Source organism: Canis lupus, chromosome X, assembly GCF_048164855.1.
Source record: "Canis lupus baileyi chromosome X, mCanLup2.hap1, whole genome shotgun sequence".
NCBI classification, from domain to species: domain Eukaryota; kingdom Metazoa; phylum Chordata; class Mammalia; order Carnivora; family Canidae; genus Canis; species Canis lupus.
Genome location: NC_132876.1, coordinates 90,643,821 through 90,661,418, shown reverse-complemented (window position 1 = coordinate 90,661,418; position 17,598 = coordinate 90,643,821). Strand labels below are relative to the sequence as shown.

Genomic DNA, 17,598 nt, shown 5'->3' with positions numbered 1-17,598 from the left:
CTGATCCGTGTGGACTGTAGCTCTGAATGAAGGAAGGAACACAGCCAGTGAAATTAGAGCTTCCCCACAGAAGGGAGACCATCTCCAAGGCTGTGCCTCTGTGGCCCTGGCAGATTAGGTTCCATCATTCACCATTTTGATCTCGAACATTCACAAGATGGCAACATGGCAGAAATGGAGGACTCCAGGTGACAAAGCCAATAAGGAGGAGGCCATTTGCTGACCAGTTCAAAGAATCTTGACCAGAAGGGACAATCTTCTGGGTCTTTTTGTGTGTGTGTGTGTGAATGGGGAGCTTTTATTTTATATTTAGTTGGAGAAAAGTCCTCATGCCCAACCACTGTGAATTACTGAACCAAAAAAAGACAATTTTCAAAAAGAACCGCCCTTCAAGAAGGAGCATGAAAGGCACTGGGAGGGGCATCTGGCAGGCTTAGTCAGTGGAGCCTGTGACTCTTGATCTCAGGGCTGTGAGTTCGAGCCCCACATTGGATGTCGAGATCACTTTAAAAAGAAAAGAAAGGCACTGGGAAAAAGAGAAAAAAACTGACAATAAAAAATAGATCTTAATTTAAATCAGACCCTCGAATATAAAGAAAGGAGGAGGATTTATTTATATTTTATTGAGGTATAGTTGACACCCAGTGTTATGTTAATTTTAGGCTCTGGGCAGACTTATTTTTTAACTGGAAACACAAACCCTTTGTGGTTGGAAACACGAGTTCACAGGAGAGTGGACTGGACCTCTCTGGAGCTTCCCAGAGTGGCAGAGGAAAGGCGGCAGTTTTTTCTCTCTCTCTCTTTTTTTCTAATTGGCTTAAGCCAACGGCGGTGTGGGAACCCAAATGGGGGGGGGGGTGCCATATATAAAAAGTTACAGGACAGTTCATCTACCTCAAGTGTCTTACAGCGCACACCTCTTGAATTTTAACGACCAGAGTTACGACTGGGCAATTAACCTCACGTGCAGTAGCCCTCCACCCAAGACAGCTTACAGACAAAAGGCAGAGATGGCTAGCCTCTCTGCTGTCAATAGTCAGGCCCCCACCCTCCTCCTTGTCCTCCTCCTCCTCCTCCTCAGCAGAAGTAAATGCCTTTTTTTTTTTCACACCAGGATCTCCAAAAAAAAAAAAAAAAAAAAGGAAGCACGCAGGCACAGGGAATCACTGCATAACCTCTTGCTTAAAAAAAAAAAAAGGCAAAGCATCCTGTTTCATTCAAAGATACTGCCATTTTAAATGTTTAAAGGACAAGTGGTAAAAATCCCTTTAAAAATCCCAAAGGCCCAAAGCAGGTCTTAAGCTGTTTTAAGAGCGTTGGCTACTTCATGACAATAATCAGCTACTCGATGCAAAAATCACTTTTCTCTCCAAGCTGGCACAACAGTGAGGAGTGTGTCACTGAGGGAAGTTAAGAGCATAGTTCCTAAGGAAATCCTTCTGCTGTCTGGACAGCGGCTTTCATGGGGGGTGAGCTTGCAACGTTTTGGAGAAGGGTAGCATTTTGCCAATGGTCCCTTACCCTACCCTCCCCCCACCCCTTCTGACCAAAGGAGAAAAAAGGGAGTGGAGACTGCAGCAAGCAGAGTGCAGCTGTTGCCCTTTAAAACAAGGGTGACAAGGGTATGAGATGGTCTCATTTTATTTAATTTTTTAAAGATTGTATTTATTTATTTGAGAGAGCACATGAGCCCAGGGGGGAAGGGCAGAGGGAGGGGAGAAGCAGACTCCCCACTGAGCAGGGAGCCCGATGCCAATGATGCAGATGATGTTGATGATGCCGATGCCGATGATGATGATGATGATGATGATGATGATGATGCTGGGCTTGATCCCAGGGCCCCAGGATCATAACCTGAGCGGAAGGCAGACACTTCACTGACTGAGCCACCCAGGCAGCCTCAAGATGGCCTCATTTTAAATATAGTGGCTCCTGTTGCCCAGGCTGTAGTGAAAGCAGTTGCAGAGACAGAAGGGACAGGACCATGTGTGATTCCAGTGCCCTAGAGGGAAAAAAAAGGATTTATTAAGTTAGGTAGTGACCCCAACCCCCTCAAGTCATGTTCCACAAGCTCTGAGTCCTTTTGCAAGGCCTTGCTTGATGCTGTCCCTCTCGGGGATGCACTACCAGAGACTGCTAGGTGGGGGTTACTTAAATCATTTATGTGATTGTTTTAATGAAAAGTTCACTGTCTATAGGAAAATCAATAGTGGCTACATCGTGTCCTCTTCTTGTCTAGGCGGGAGTTGCATCTGTGCTCTTGGACCCCTTGTCGCCCATGATGGGTGTCCAGCTGGCGGGGTTGGCACTCTTGTTGGAGGACAGACCTAAGGAAGAATAGGCAACCCCTTGAGGAGCAAGGCTTGCATTGCAAAATTCAACCTGTCGAACATTGGTCATATCACCACACAGAACAGGCTCCGAGGGCATGCGGCCAGTGTGGTCACTTGGGGCCCCAGGCTCAGAAGGTTCTGGTGTTCGGGCTATCATGCTCTTGGCAGCCATCTTAAAAGTCCCAATAACTCTGTCTTTAGATTCGAGTTGTGTTAAGTGAAGTCTAACAGAACCAGAGCATGAGTTGAGGGCTTGGAGCCTCAGCTCACACACAGTCCGACCTCGTGCCCACCACCAGGCCACTGCTACTTGACACCCTCTGTGGGAGGGTCAGGGTGAGATGGGCGTTCCCAGGCTGAGAGCAACACAGGACATCCCGCAGGCCAACTAGGCCAGGGCAAGCCCTTCACCCACCGTCACCCAGGTGCCTAGTGTATCCTGGCAGGAAGGTGGAAATCCCTTTAGTATTCCCGTGGGAAGGGGACACTGGCTTCCCTTGCCTGCAACAAGGTCCCAGCACCTAGGTCTGGCTGGGAACCTGGCAGCTGGTATCCCTAGAGTGCAGAATCCTGAAGTGGGCCCCCTAGGCATTTCTGAGGGTCTACCCACACCCCAGGAGCATCCCTGTACCCAAGGCAACAGGATATTGAGTAGCAAACAACATGACTGCAGAAGAAAGAGGAAAGTTTTATATTTTAGGACCGTTTTTTACAAAAAAAAAAAAAAAAAAGGATTTTATTTTTAAGTAATCTCTATACCCAACATGGGGCTCGAACTCACAACCCCAAGATCAAGAGTCCTGTGCTCTTCCAACTGAACCAGCCAGGCGCCCCAATATTTTAGTACCTTTTTAATGAGACTTTTTTCTTGCTTTTTGAACAAAAAGTTCTGAGTTTTCATTTTGCCCTGCATCCCCCAAATTCTGTAGCTAGCCCCGTCACCATGTTTTACCCATAGTTTGACCCTGAGGGGTAATAAAGATTCTAGATTGCACCACCACCGACACCCCCCACCATGACTTCTATCATTTGCATTGGGCCCTCTGGCCTGGGCAAGTGAGTCTTCTCAACCAGAGCCCTGACCTTCCTTCCCCATCCAGAGCCAGGGCTGGGTGCCCCAAGCAGGGTACCTGCCCAACAGTAAGCTGCTAACAATCAACAAAGGTTCTCTGGGCCTGATAGCCTCGATCTGTATGAAGCATTTGCCCATTTCTGTGGTGTAAACGCTCTGACCATACATGATTTCAAGCCGCCAATGTGACTTCACTGAAGGCAAAACCCAAAGTAGATTCACACAATCTGCTCTGTGTGCAGGTAGGAGCTGGCCCCAGCCCAAACACAGCAGAATCTTCAAGGCATTAAGCCAGGGCCCCAGGAAGCAGAGGGAGATAATAGAACAAAAGAACTTTCTCCTAGATGCAAGGTTTTCCATGTTGGCGGCAGGTTGGAATCACCCGGGGAAGCTTAAAAATGCATAAACCCAGACTACATCCCAGACCAATTACATCAGCATCCCTAGAGGTAGACCAGAAAGCATATTCTTAAATCTCCAGGTGATTCCAGCATGCAGCTAAGGTTATAAACCGGGTGGACCAGTGGTTCTCAAACCTCAGGGGTCAGCACAATCTCCCAGAAGGTTTGTTTAAAACAGGCATTCCGGGGACCCATCCCAGGAGCTTCTGACTCCGAGGTCTGGGGCAGGGCCCAGGAATTGGCATTTCTAACAGGTTCCCTGCTGCTGGTCCAGGAACCACACTTTGAGATCCACAGTGTTAGAAAAAAACCTGCCTGACATGAACCACCTGGGGTTCACCATGATTAGGAGGGTGCTCGGTGCAAAGCTGTGACTTAATTGGAGGCCCCAGAGATGGGGTTTACAGAAAATCTCCCTCCTGTGAAGAAGCTATTTTGTTAAGACCGAGAGACAGGAGCCTGGTAGTAAAAGGCGACTGAGCTGTGACATGCCACCTGCTTAATTAAAAATGCATAAGAGGAGACGGAGGCCAGGTTGATCAGCCCTAGGTGGTCACTTGAGGGATTTGCTGGCCAGCAGGGTTGCCTGAGGAGGGAGCAGAGAGCAGGAGCCTCTCTCTCCTCTGGAGACTGGAGACAGCAGGTCACTTGGGCTCAATCTAATCTACCCCAAGAGCACATCAGCAGCCCACCCCTGGCTTCTGAACTCCCTTGGTAAGTTCTTTCCTGTGTTTATCTATCTTCTGATTCCCCCTCATCCACTTCTGTACCTCAGCCCCTTCCTCAGACTAAACTAGGGAGCCACGCTTGGCAAACACACCCTGGTTGTCAATAACAGTAATGTCAACCCTTTTAAAAACTTTGGTACTGCAAAAAAAAACTTTTTTAAATAAATAAAACTTTAGTACTGAAATTCTTGCTGCCTTGTGTCTGGAAAACTGTTGGGTGGGAAGACAAGTGTGGGGAAACCTCTGTTCACAGGGCAGCTGTCCCACCTACTACACTACCTAAGCCCAATTCTTATAGAATACATCTCTCAGAAAGTAAATTGGAGCTAAAAGTAAGCACACGCAAATATTCCGAGCCAGGAATTCCACTCCTAGAAATACCCAGGAGAAATGAGTTCGTATGCCCACACAAAGACACACATACGAACATTTGTGGCAACTTTATTCAAAAGAGCCCCAAACTGGAAACAACCTAAATTGCTATCCACAGGAGAATGGATAAGTAAGTTGTGGTGTATTTTCACAATGGAATCCTACCTAGCAGTGGGAAAAAATAGAGCTACCGATCCATGCCACAACACAGACAGACCTCACAGACGTTCAGAAGGCAAAAAGCCAGGCGTGGAAGAGTACCTCCGTTCTGGTTCAATGCACGTAAAGTTTCAGAACAGGTAAAACTCATCGATGGTGATAGAACTCAGGATAGAAGTTAAAGATGTAGGGCAGTGTTGACTGAGAATGGGCAAACAGGAACCTTCCGAAATGCTGGGAATGTTTTATATCTTGATCTGGGTGATGATTACACCTATCTATGCATATGTAAAAAATATATTGAGTTGCACACTTAAGGTTAGCGTGCTTTGTGATATAGAAGTTAAGCTTTGAGTTTATACACACACACACACATACATATATATATTAGGCCTTTTAGCCTCAGGCAATAATTTCTGATACCTGGGAACTGAGGTTTGGGAAAAAAAAATGACAAATAAGCAAAAGTTTTTTTTTTTTTTGAATCTTCTTCTCAAATTGGCCAAGATAAAAAAAAGGTTCTGGCCAACCCAAGACCCTGAGGGCACACTGAGATCTGACCACTACCACTAGCATGCATCAAATGCAGACCCTGGGCCAAGACACAGCCAACATCATACAAGTGTTCTCACCTCAGAACAGCCCTAAAACGTGGGGACAATTATTATCCCTGTTTCATGGACAAAGAAACTGAAAATCAGAGAACTTAAGTAACAACTGAGAAGGGACCCTAGCCCTGCTGTCAGCAAGGCCAAGCACTGACCCTCCCATCAAACTGAGTCCACAGCAGGAGATGTCTTGTGTGTCTCATGGAGAGCAGTCCCTAAGACGGGCTCTTAATCTTTTTGGTGCCATGGACGCCTTTGGCATCCATAGGCTGATGAAGCCTATGGACCCGTTCTCAGAATAACGCTTTAAATGCATATAATGAGGGGTACTTGGGTGGCTCAGTTGGTTAAACGATCAGGTCACATTCTCAGGGTTGTGAGATTGAGCCCTGCGTCAGGCTCCACGCTGAGTGTGGAGCCTGCTTAAGATTATCTCTCTCCCTCTCCCTCTGCCCCTCCCTGCTTATAAATAAATAAATAAATAAATAAATAAATAAATAAATAAAGCATATAATGAAATACCACAGAATTGCAAAGCAAACCAATTATATTGAAATAAACATCAAAATGTTTGGCGACGTAGTCATATGGGTGCTCATTTAATGCATTCAATAACAAGGTAAGCTCACTGCAATTATTTCAAACTAATGATGACTGTAAATGATATTGGGAACTATCTGCAATCATTGCAATGTGACATGAAGATCTCGGTGATTTCTGTTGGCGACAAAGTTACGGCCATTGCCAGTATCCCTGTGGTTTCTTGCTTACATCCATTAAAGGAAATAATAGTTAGAAGTTACTGGAAAGAAAGAAGCCATTTTTTTCCCCATCCAAGTTCACGGACTCCCTGGCGTCTATCAGTTTAATAATCCTGCCTTCCAGGAAGAAGCCAGAGGTCCCAACAGGAGAGGGGGCAGCTGTATCAGGACCTCACCAGGTGGCCTTCCAGAGCTCACCACCCCCCCTCCCCGGCCCTGGTGCACTCGTCTGTAGAAGAAAGGAGGTCATTCCTAGGTACCCTTCACAGTCTCTGGCTGCATGTTGGCCCCCAGAAGTTCTATGACCGCCTCCTGGGCTGTCTTCAACCAAGCAACTCCTGTTTCATGCAGGCCTACCCTGTACTAGGAGCCTGGAAACACCTGAGGAGCCCCTGTGCTTCCCAAATGCAACTGGGCCCCTCCCTTCCCAAACCTGGAGGGCCAGCGACAGGTCTCAAATGCATGACTTCCTTCCTGACCGGCTCCCCTTCAGAGAACTCTTATTGCTGCCTGCCTGGCATTCAAATGATCTACAGGCAGCTCTGTCCTCCTCCAGCCCAGCCGACCTGGGAAGACCAGGAATGTCTTCCTCCCCTCTCACCCTCTCAACCCCTTTCATTCCAAAGCAGGGCGGGGCGGGGGCGGGGGGGGGGGGGGGGGCTTGCTGTCGGAAAGTCTTTGTTGCGTTGAGCCGAGTCTATAAGTCTATAACCCGGGTTCCAGTCCAGGCAGCAGGCAGTAAATACCAGGGAAGATAAATAACAATGCAAGGTCAGATCAGGCGCAGGAAAGAGTGATTAATTACCAAACACCCACTTTCAAAACCAAGATGCTGCGTGTGCATGGGTGAGAAAGAGAGAGACAGAGTCAGAGAGACAGAGAGACAGACACAGCAACAGAGAAACCACAAGCAGATGAGCAAGTGCTCAGTGAGATCGACCCCGAGTCCAGAGGCTTTTTGCAAATGAAAGAGCTGGAGGTTGAGTCTGGAAAGCTGGCAAGATGTGAACAGGCCAAGGGGAGGGAGTCCAATGCAAAGGTCAGTAGGTCAAGTTCCAAGGACACATGTGTCCAACTCTTCCACCGGTTCCACTGCCAGCCTCAGATGAGCCTCAGATGCGCTTGCACAGCAGGATCACCTGGGGGCTTTTTTAAAGGCAGCTGCCTGGGTCCCTTCCTCAGAGACTAGGAGTTAATTTGAGTGAGGTGAGGCCCAGGCAGGGGCATTTCTTTTTTTAAGGCTCCCCCATGACTGGAGAGCAGGGCCAGGTCTGTGGACCAGGCTGGCAGTGAGGCAACTTTCCTCCTCCACCCACTTCTGAGGCAAGAAGGCTCTCTGAAAGAAGAAACTTGCAGGGCAGTGGGGAGGGCTCTGGGAGATGGGAAGCACGTTCTAGGAACTCCCTGAGGTCTCACCGCCCATCCTGCTTTCACTAGTATTGGCCAGGGTTAGACACCTGCTGCTGTGTCTTTTTCCCTTTCACTCAATGAAAGCCCAGCAGAACCACCTGTGAGGGCCAGAGCACCTAGCCTAGGGCCTGCGGTGGATATAAAAGGGTCCACTTACTTCTAGCCTTACCTGCCAGGGTGCAGAAGCAAAATCGCCTCAGCAGCAATAGCAAAATGCTGTTGTCATCACCGCCCCCCCAACCCCCCCGCAGCTGGGTGCTAGCCAAAGTTCCCCCGGTTATTTCCTGAAACCCCGAGAAGGCCTCTGCTCTGCTCTGCTCTGCTCTGCTCTGCTCTGCTCTGCTCAGGGGCCCTCCAGCCCTGGCGGGGAGGGAGGTGGCCTTCCTGACACCACTGTTCACAGGACTTCCTGGGCAGCCAGGGCAAGACAGGGCTTTGGGCAGAGGCAGAACAGGCGCAGGAGGGGACGGGGTCAGGGACCAGGGCGTAGGGAGAGAACCCTTCTTCTTCCCCCCTCCTCTCTCACCCTGCTTTATTACCCAGGCCTGAGCCCCGCATTTGCCCCCAGTCCCACACATCCATGTATCCGACAAACACGGGCAGCCCACCATGTGCCAGGCACTGAACTAGAAGCTAAAAATACCATGAGAAACAACACAGATATTTTTTTAAATCTCTGCCCTCGCAGAGGCTGTCATTCTATCTAGTAAGAAAGGCCAGAAATAAGATAACCAAGTCAACTATATGGTGGGTCCCAGGGTAGCAGTGCCATGGGGTACAAGAAACAGGGAGGGAGGAATAGGGTCTGCATGGGGCCTTTGTGGAGAGGAAACTCTCACTCTGAAGCTGACGTCTGCATAAAGACCTGAAGGGAGGGAGAGGTCAGCTTGTATTAACTGGGGTGGGGAGAGCATTCCGGGCAGAGGGAAAAGGAAGTGCAAGGGCCCTGAGGCCAGAGCAGACCTGGCTGGGCCTACCGCTCTGGGATGTGTGGTGGGAGCAGAGGAATCCAAGAAGAGTGAGAGGAGGGGGGTCAAGCAGGTTGACACCACTAAGGGACAATAGAGTTGCCATTAGTGTTGCTTTCACTCTGAGTGAGCTGGGAAACTTTGGACAGCTTTGAGCAGCAGAGTGATGTGACCTGACAGGGGCATGCTGGCTTTGTCACTGAAACTTGACTGCAGGGGGCAGGGGTGACACAGCAAGGAGTCACAGCAGAGAATCAGGGCGGGGCCCAGCCTGTTGGCAGCCACCCATGAAAACAGTCTGGGGGTGTTTTGACGGGAAGGCCAAAAAGGTTTACTAAGCAAGCAGACGCGGAGCAGGAAAAGAAAGAGGAGACAGGGGACTCCCAGGGTTTGGGAGGAAGGGGTAGCTGCTTACTGAGATGACAGGTGGGGGGATGAGAAGAGGAGGCACTGGTGAGCGGGGCATATCAGGCGACATTTGAGGAGCCTTTCTGATACCTTGCTGGTGATGCCAAGTAAGTTGAGCCAGGCAGTTGACTGGGCTTCCACACCCTGTTTCTGAGCATCAGACCCTAAAAGTCTCCCCTCATCCTGGGTCGGGGCAGAGGCAGCCCACAGCCCTCCATCACCCCTCCAGAGCCTTCTGGAAAAACAAAGCCCCCGGGGCCCCTCAGCTCCCAGAAATGCCAGAGACCTTGCCACCTCAGGTCAGCCAACCCAGGGAAAGTCCACTCAGAGTGAAACCACTTCAAATAGAGATGAACGTTCCGGAGTAAATAGTGAGAAAAAAATTTTTGAACTGGCACTTGATCTCGAAAATGACCCTCGAATCATAAAAGTAAGTTGTTTTATCTGGAACAACACGGAGCTTCCAAACGCAACTGTGCACCAATTCTCAGCAGCAACAAAGTGCTAACAAGTTTGGTTGGAAGTTCAAAGCTTCCCCCTCCCCCCGCCCCTCCCCCCCACCAAAACCAGTCTAGAGGCCCAACGGCCTCCTATTCACCCTTGACTTCCACACACCATCTTCAAGAGGGTCATTTTAGCAAAAAGATTCAAGGCCTTCATCAGTTATCCCAAGGGTCCCTCCTGACTCTTTGTTCTTCAAAGGGCCCTGTTTTAGAAACTCCCATCATGCCTCCTGCTCAGGGGCCGCCTCTCAGGCAGGAGACCGCGGCTAACTCGGCCAGGCCCTCATCAGTTCCGCAGACGTGAGGAAATCCGGCAGCTCCCAGCTTCACTCTGCAGTTGCCCTGCCCTGTGCCCGTCTTGAGGTCCGGAGGCAGGGAGGCCGCGCAGCTCGTCAGCCAACGAGCCATGTCCGGGTAGGGACAAACTTCATGTGGTCAGTTCATCCCTGAATATTTCTCCAACGTGACAACTTCTGCTTTTCTACACAACCACAGAGCTGCAGCCACCCAGGCAGCAAACTTTTGGAGCATGAAGAGCCCTCCTCGTATGTGGCCAAGGGCATTCTAGAATACCTGAATCTGTCCCACCACCACCAGCCCACCCCACCCCAGCCCCGCCGCCGGCCGCTCTGCTAGGGCCGCTGTCATCGAAGATGCCAGAAAGTTCCCCCATCCTGCAGTTCTGCAACGCCGGAGTCTTTCTAAATGGAGGGCTTGCATTTTCTCCTTTGTTTGGCTGCGTTTTTTCTTCACGGGCCCAGCTCCAGAGGCAGGGTATTACCCCCGCAGAGCTCTGCCCCCACAAAGCTACATTTATGTAATCATTCCAAAACTCACAACCCCTGAAAACTTTGAGGAATGTTATTAGGCCCTGTAGGCCAGAGGGGCCGTTTCCAGGGTAACAGCAGCTCCACACTAAGGAAGCAAGGCCTTTCCTGTCCTGCAGGCCTCTCGGAGTCCAGGCCGCTGCAGGGAAACACATGCCCGGAGCCTGAGGGACACCCCGGGGCCCTTATCCGAGGGGCCTAGCGCCCACGACAAGGACACACCGCCCGCCTCAGATAGCCCATCCTGTGGTCTGGTAATAAACCCCCCGCCCCCCCGTATTCATCCGTCCCCACGTCCCAGTTTGTGGTCTGGAAAAACCGGCGTAAATGTGAGACAGCCTCCCGCACAGAGTTGGTTTTGCCACGGTGTAGCTTGAGGCCAGCCTAGCTTCTGTTGGGAGCAAGGTGGACGTGAAAACCCCATCTCTACGGGAAAGAATGCCCCTTCCAGCTGCTCGGGGCAACTCCAGGCCCAGAGAGTTTGACTGTGCCCCTTTGACCTTGGCCTAAAGATAAAACGCCAAGGTCCTTGGCACCTGAACAAGATCCATGTCCTCCATCTCATAGGGAGGGTTGGAAATGAGGAGGGTGGCCCTTGGGGGAGCAGTGTGGAATCACTGCCCATGTGAGGCCTTCTCCCCTGTTTGTTGGCTTCCTATGTTGCCTGATAGGCCCAGCTCTGGCAGGACTGCCAAAGGGGAGCTGCGTTCAGCCGGGTAAGAGACACCCCAGCACCCCACCCCCACCAGAGGATTCACGGCATCTCTCTCAAGTCCAAGAAATGGGCTGCAGAGCTGATGCAACCAAGGCCGGTCATGGCCGCTGGGTCACTCAACCCCTTCCTCCTTCCCTTTCTCTGTGCACCCCACCCCCCATGGCCCCGGCAACAACAAGCTTGGCCTTGGCCTTGAGTTTACTTACAAGTTTCTTACACAGGAAAATTCTGAGCTCTGGCTGGAAAAACAGATGTTTCTGCCAATGACACTGAACTTCCCCTGACTCACGTGGGGTCAGACCTTCTGAAAACTCCCAGACGGAGAAGGGATGAAGAACTCAGGGAGCCCTTGGGATCTGTGGGCCTTTCCCTTGAGAATGAGAGAGCTCAAAGGAGAGAGAAAATTAACACATGGGACAAAGTAAGGGGCAAGGGCAAAGCTGAGTGGCACTATTAAAATTCAATAGCAATCCACAGAAGGAAGCTTTCAGGGTAGGCCAACTTGAAGCTCGGGGGACAGTTAGAGGGAATCTTGGCTAAAGTAGAAGATTTCCACAGAAGGAGACGATGGCCAGGTTAGGGGGGTGGGAGCGGGCAGCAGAGTCAAAGCCCAGAGGCGGGAATGCCCCGGTCTGTGCAGGCAGAGAGAAAAATCCATAGAAAAATGAGGTCTGTTTACTTCATTTAGAGGACTTTCTAATACAGATGGTTACCTACTATGGGATACTACTGTGGGCCAGGCACCATGTTGGGATCTGCAGGGGGTCTAAGGCTGGTTCAGCAGGACCAGGATAGACCAAACCAGGACAAAGGACCAGAACAAACAAAGCAGCATTGTCCTGTAAGGTGGGCTTCCCCCAGAAGCTGTCGCTGGGACAAGGATGTAAGTGTAGGTGGTTTATCTGGGAGGGGGCAGGGAAGGGAAGGCAGCCAATAAGCAGCTGACCGCTGTGGGCTAATGAGACTCAGTCCAGCTGGGGAACTTCTGAGAGCCTGCACAGAACAATAATTCCAGAATGTTCTACCATAGGGTGAGGGAGCCAGGGTGTTCATCCACCAGCTTCCAGCAGTCATCAGTTGAGGGCTGCTCCCAGGGAGAATTAGTCCCCTGGCACTTCTAGCCTGTTGGGTGGCCAGAGACAGCCCCCGGGCATGGGGACGCAGGTGTTGGCAGCTGCATGCACAGAAACAAGGAATACAAGGGGGTGTGGGTGAGGCATTAGTAGCATCTGCTGCCCATGTGGTTGAAGGGGACGGGGAGGAGAGGACGTGGACTTGTGGCCTTAGTAAAGACACCAGGACTGAGATGGCCACCCAAAAGAAGCCTTGAAAGATCCTCGGTGCCGAGCAAGGAGGGGTGGGGAAGTGGTGCATTATCTCCTGTAGAAGCAACATGAACAAAGGCAATGAAACAAGGGACATGTCTAAGGGCGACCTAAAGGTGCAGCTTAGCCGAGAAGATCAGAAGGGGCCCCGGGTCACCTCACAGAGGATGCAAGCCCTCGATGCCAGGCCACAGCTTCCTTCCTCATCTCCTGAGCCATGGGCAGCCACTGAAGGCGTTTGAGCAAGGGTGGCGTGGAGTGGTGGTTGAGGGACATAAAACCTGCCAAATAGCAAGGGCAAAACTCAGAGTTGGGGAGACTAGGTAAAAAGTCCCCATGCGAACCCTTTATTGGCCTTGGCGGTGATCACATGGCCAGGGAGGGAGATGAAGGGGGCTCCCCGGGGCTCAGGTCCCCAGAGCAAGGCCTTGTAAAGAACCACATGGGAGTTGCTAACAGGGGCACCCAGCCCCTCGGCTGCCAGTCCTGATCGTTCCTTCCGGCAGAGACGTAGGCCCGCTCATTTCTCTCCTATTTTCTTTCTTCCAAAAAAAACGCTTTTGGCCTCTGCTTTCCGAAAGCTTTGCTCAGTGAGTTTAAACAGCATCTCACAGCATGGCCAAGCAATAACAAATGGCGCCTGGTGGCTCGCCTGCTGGTGGCTTAAAAAACAATTGATGACTTTTAATCAGCTGAATGAGCATGGGACAAATGACAGCATGGCCTGAATGGGGCCCAGACGTCATCGGCTGACATCAGTGGGGAGGAAGGAGGTGCCCTTCTGGCGAGTCTAGGGACAAACAGAAGCAGTCCCTGGGCCGCTCAGGGCTCCAGGAGGCAGCCCAGCCCACACCCCAAAGCTGCAGTCTTCTTCCACATCTCTTGGGGAGACCAGGAGAACCAGCTGCAGGAGCAGCCAGGGGAAGCTTCCAGAAATTACAGCTGCCCCTGGTCACCTGGCCAAGTCAATTTTGCTCCACACCTCAGCTGTCCCCTCTGGCAAATGGGGGCAATGAAGACAAGCTCGCTTCCTGGGTTAGGTTGCCGCACGCGTGGGATAACTTTAGGAGAGGCTGAATCGCTCAAGAACTCGAGCGAAGGGTCCCTTTGTCTATGTATCCTGCCCCCAGCACGACCACCACCACTGCCGGCCCCCTGCCCTCTGCCACACACACACCAAATGGATACTCGTCAAGCATTTCTGATGGAGAAGCGCACATTAGAGCCAATGAAGCAAAAATGGCTTGAAAATGAAGCCATCTACCCAGTGCTTCCTATGGGGCCGGGCCCTGTGCTAAGCGTCTATGTGCATTACCTCAAGAGCCCCATCTTACAGACTCCACGGGGTTAAGGACTGACTCTGCCCTTAGTTCTGCTACCACAACAGTGTGAGGGATCTGATCCCATGCCTACCTGGTGGCACAGCTCTGCTTTTCCTCACTTGTCCAGCTCAAACTGGGCACAGCAGCAACGTCAAGAAGTTAGGAGGCTGGGAGGGGGACATGTGGCCCAGTGCAGGAACCTATAAATTCTATTAAAGAAGTGCCAAAAGTCTGGGGCATCTGGGTGGCTCAGACTGTTAAGTGTCTGCCTTTGGCTCAGGTCACGGTCTCAGGGTCCGGGAATAGAGCCCCGCATTGGGCTTCCCGCTGAGTGGGAACCCTGCTTCTCCCTCTCCCTCTGCCCCTCCCCCCCTGCTCGGGCTCTCTCTTTCTCTCGCTCTCACTCTGCTCTCTCTCAAAAAAATAAATAAAATCTTAAAAAGAAAGAGAGAGAGAGAGAGAGAGCCAGAAGTCTGACCAGGCAGAGCTAAAAGTACCACTCCTAGGCCATGCCTCGGTCAGAACCACAGCAACATGAGACCTTTACGCCCTGAATCCTCGCTGATCATCACAAATGATGGACCAAGAATCTGCTTTCCAGGATTCTTCTTTGGCTTCAGACTATCTGGACTGCAGACTTTCCCAATACCTTCGGTGTCCACTGGGCCCCTTCTCAGTTTTCCTTACACTGGATGTAGCCACCTTCTCCCTCCTCTGAACTTCCTGGTAGGAAGTGGCCCCTCTCTGCTCCCAGCCTATCACTGGGTCCATATCACAGACCTGGTTCCCAGGCACAGGAGGAAATGCAGACTCTTCAGCGTCCCCGCAGGTAACACCTGCCTGCCTGCCCATCCCCCATGTGATCAGCTCCCGGATTCTCTCCCTGACAAGGACCGCCCCTCCCTCCCTCCCTGGCGTCTGTTGGGTTGCCTGGGACATGGGCCCCGAGATAGAGACCAGTGTACAGCAGCTTGACTGGAGGGAACAGCTCCTGCGAGGAGGTGAGGGCAGCAGGACGGAGCAGAGAAGTTGAACTACCATGCAGCTGCAACAGAAGCTCAACCAACTCCATGGAAAGTTCTGGAGCTAGGATGGCCTTTCAAAGATGTCCCAGATTGAGGCAAGAGGGTAAACCCTTGCATCTGCCCCCCAACAGACCAGCCATTGAATACAAGTTGGCCCCCAGGGAGGGGGGTGTTACCCTGAGTAAGGCAGCTCAGCACCCATGAGCTAAGGGCAACCCTTGAGTGGGCAGCCATCCCCCGCTCCTAAAGGGGGGGATCTGGGTGGCACACTACAGCACCCACTACCCCCTCCAACAAAACTCCTGCTCACGCTTCAATTGGCAGCCCCAGCCTGATCCATCCTTGCCAGACTCCTAACCACTACCAGAGCACCTGGGACTCCCACTCTTCAGTACTAATGGCTCTGCTTCAGAAATGTCAGATAACACCTAATCCTCCATCTCCAGACGGTGCGAAGCAGGGATCACCTCTACCCCCTGAGTCCAGAGCACTGTTCCTGGCACACAGAAGTCCCTCCCTAAGTGCTGAGTAGATGGATGTTGCACGAGAGGTGCCGGCAGGCCCATGGGAATGTTCCAGCTTCCACGATTTCCACTCTGTCAGTGCCTCAAAGTGTCTACGTGGCTTATGCCGATGACAGGCAGGCACAGAGAAAGCTTGCTTCTACAGCCAACCTGGCAACCTCTCTTGGGCTCAGGCCAAGAAAGTCCTGTCCTTGTTCCCTTCCCTGTCCAGTGTTCCGCTGCAAGTCCAGTTCCTAGCTAAGAGGGCCAAGTGCATTTAGAGACCTCCGTGCCAGGGAAAGCCCAACGCCACTGCCAACAGCGCTATGTCGCCGTTCTTCTGAAGGAAATTACTATTGATCCCACAGCTCTCCTCCCCATGCTGTTTGCCGGGGACAGCCAAGGATTCCCGTGCCAGCTGGGCTCCCACACGGCTCGACTGTTCCTGCACCAGATGGCCAGACCAACACCCTCTGGCTGCCGCACGCCCCCGGGAGACTAGGCTCTGACGTCTATCCGCCTGGCTTTTTATGCGCGGAGGACAGCGGGGTCAGAGATTACAGGGCCAACCACATTACAATAAAAATCTCTGCGCAACGAAAAGATTTCCAAATCCCAGTCGTTATCAACGTAACCAACGAGGCAGGAACGCTTCTTCTGTAGCCTTGGCTTTCACTGCTCATCCAACAGATAGCGGCTGCACGCCTGCGCGGCCAGGGGGATACAGTGGCAAAACGAGACAGTCCCTACCCTCAGGGAAGTTCTAGTCTAGTGGGGTGTGGGTAGGGCCACTGAGTCATCGGTTGTTGAAGCGCAGGACAGTTTGGACAACGGAAAGGGATGCGATTGCGAGCTAAACCAGGGCAATGGGCATACACCAGGACTTGTCCCGGGCAAACGGGGACACTTGGCCATCCGAGATACAGATACAACACGACCAAAATGGGGGAGTTCCCATAATGGGGGGTGAGGCAGTGTTAGGTCGTGCCACAAGGTGGCGCAATTGAAATACTCGTAACCTTTCTTTGTTTTTGTTTTCTATCTTGATGAAAACTAATTTTTCTTTCCGTTGCCACAGAGCAAATAGAACCCTTCCATGGCGCGCTGGAGCCAGATAGAGCTGGTTTTGTGAGAGCCCGTCACTAAGCGTTCACTGAGTTTAGCCAGCCAATTGTTAAAGACACCCATTAATACAAATTAAATTAAAATAATGTCAACTTCATTTAAATTTAAATAATTAAAAACATAAAATTGAATCAACCACATTGAAAACAAAGGTAATAAATACTCAAAACTCACGCTTTCCTAATGACTTCGCTACAGTTCACGATTGCCTCCGTTTCTGAGGTTACTGTCGTATCCGCGTGGGAGAAATGCTATTTAATTGTGTGCTACTGCACACCTCTTCCCAGCTCCACGGTCGGAGCCGTTGCATGAGACTGGCCTTGGTGAGTATTTACATCATGGAAATCAGCAGATGCTACAAATCAGGGCTTTGGGGAAGGGGGGGCGGTTGGGACAGCCAGTTGCTAAGCATTTACCAGCACACTGCTGAAACCGGCACTTCAGCTTCATAATTTATGTGGCCAATTTTCATGTACTTTGGGCAGTTCTATCGCATTCCCCCAAATTACAATGTCCTCCCACCTCAAAAAAACAAACAAAGTTGGGGAAAGGAGGGGGTCCTGTTCCTCCCAAGAGCTCATCTGGACTCTTGGGAAGGGGGAGCCCCGTAAAGATCATCCAGTTCAGTGCTAAATGCAAGGGCAGTGGGGGGCGGGGTCCACAGTCAGGCTCTGGGTTGCTGTGGAAAGCTAACCCCCACGTAATCGGCACCTAACATTTGCATGTTCGAGCTGACCCGGCGGGGAACTCAAGATGTCTTGCCTGTGATTGGTGAGATGACTTGGGGACTGCCCAGGGCACCACCACTCCTGCGGTCTGTGTGAGTCAGAGCCTCAGCAGGAACGGATGGCACGCTCAACAAGAGGGTTAATTGGAAAGAGTTTAGCAAAGGGACTATTTACAGAGGTGTGGGCAGACTGCAGAAACCACAAGGGATCGGGAAGTGCCCTAGGACGAGCGACAGTGGCAAGCTGCTCCCAGGCCCTGGGTTGAAGGAGCAAGAGTGGGGGGGCTCTTAGCAGAACAGATGAGC

At 51.4% G+C, this 17,598-nt stretch overlaps 1 long non-coding RNA gene across 1 annotated transcript; it reads right to left on the bottom strand.

The window, feature by feature from the left end:
• Positions 1–1,625: 1,625 nt before the first annotated feature.
• LOC140627762 (uncharacterized) lies at positions 1,626–17,185 on the bottom strand. The gene is made up of 2 exons (XR_012026378.1): positions 16,740–17,185; positions 1,626–2,002 (listed from the first exon to the last, which is right to left on the bottom strand). It is a non-coding gene; the product is annotated as an uncharacterized lncRNA (long non-coding RNA).
• Between the last annotated feature and the right edge of the window lie 413 nt (positions 17,186–17,598).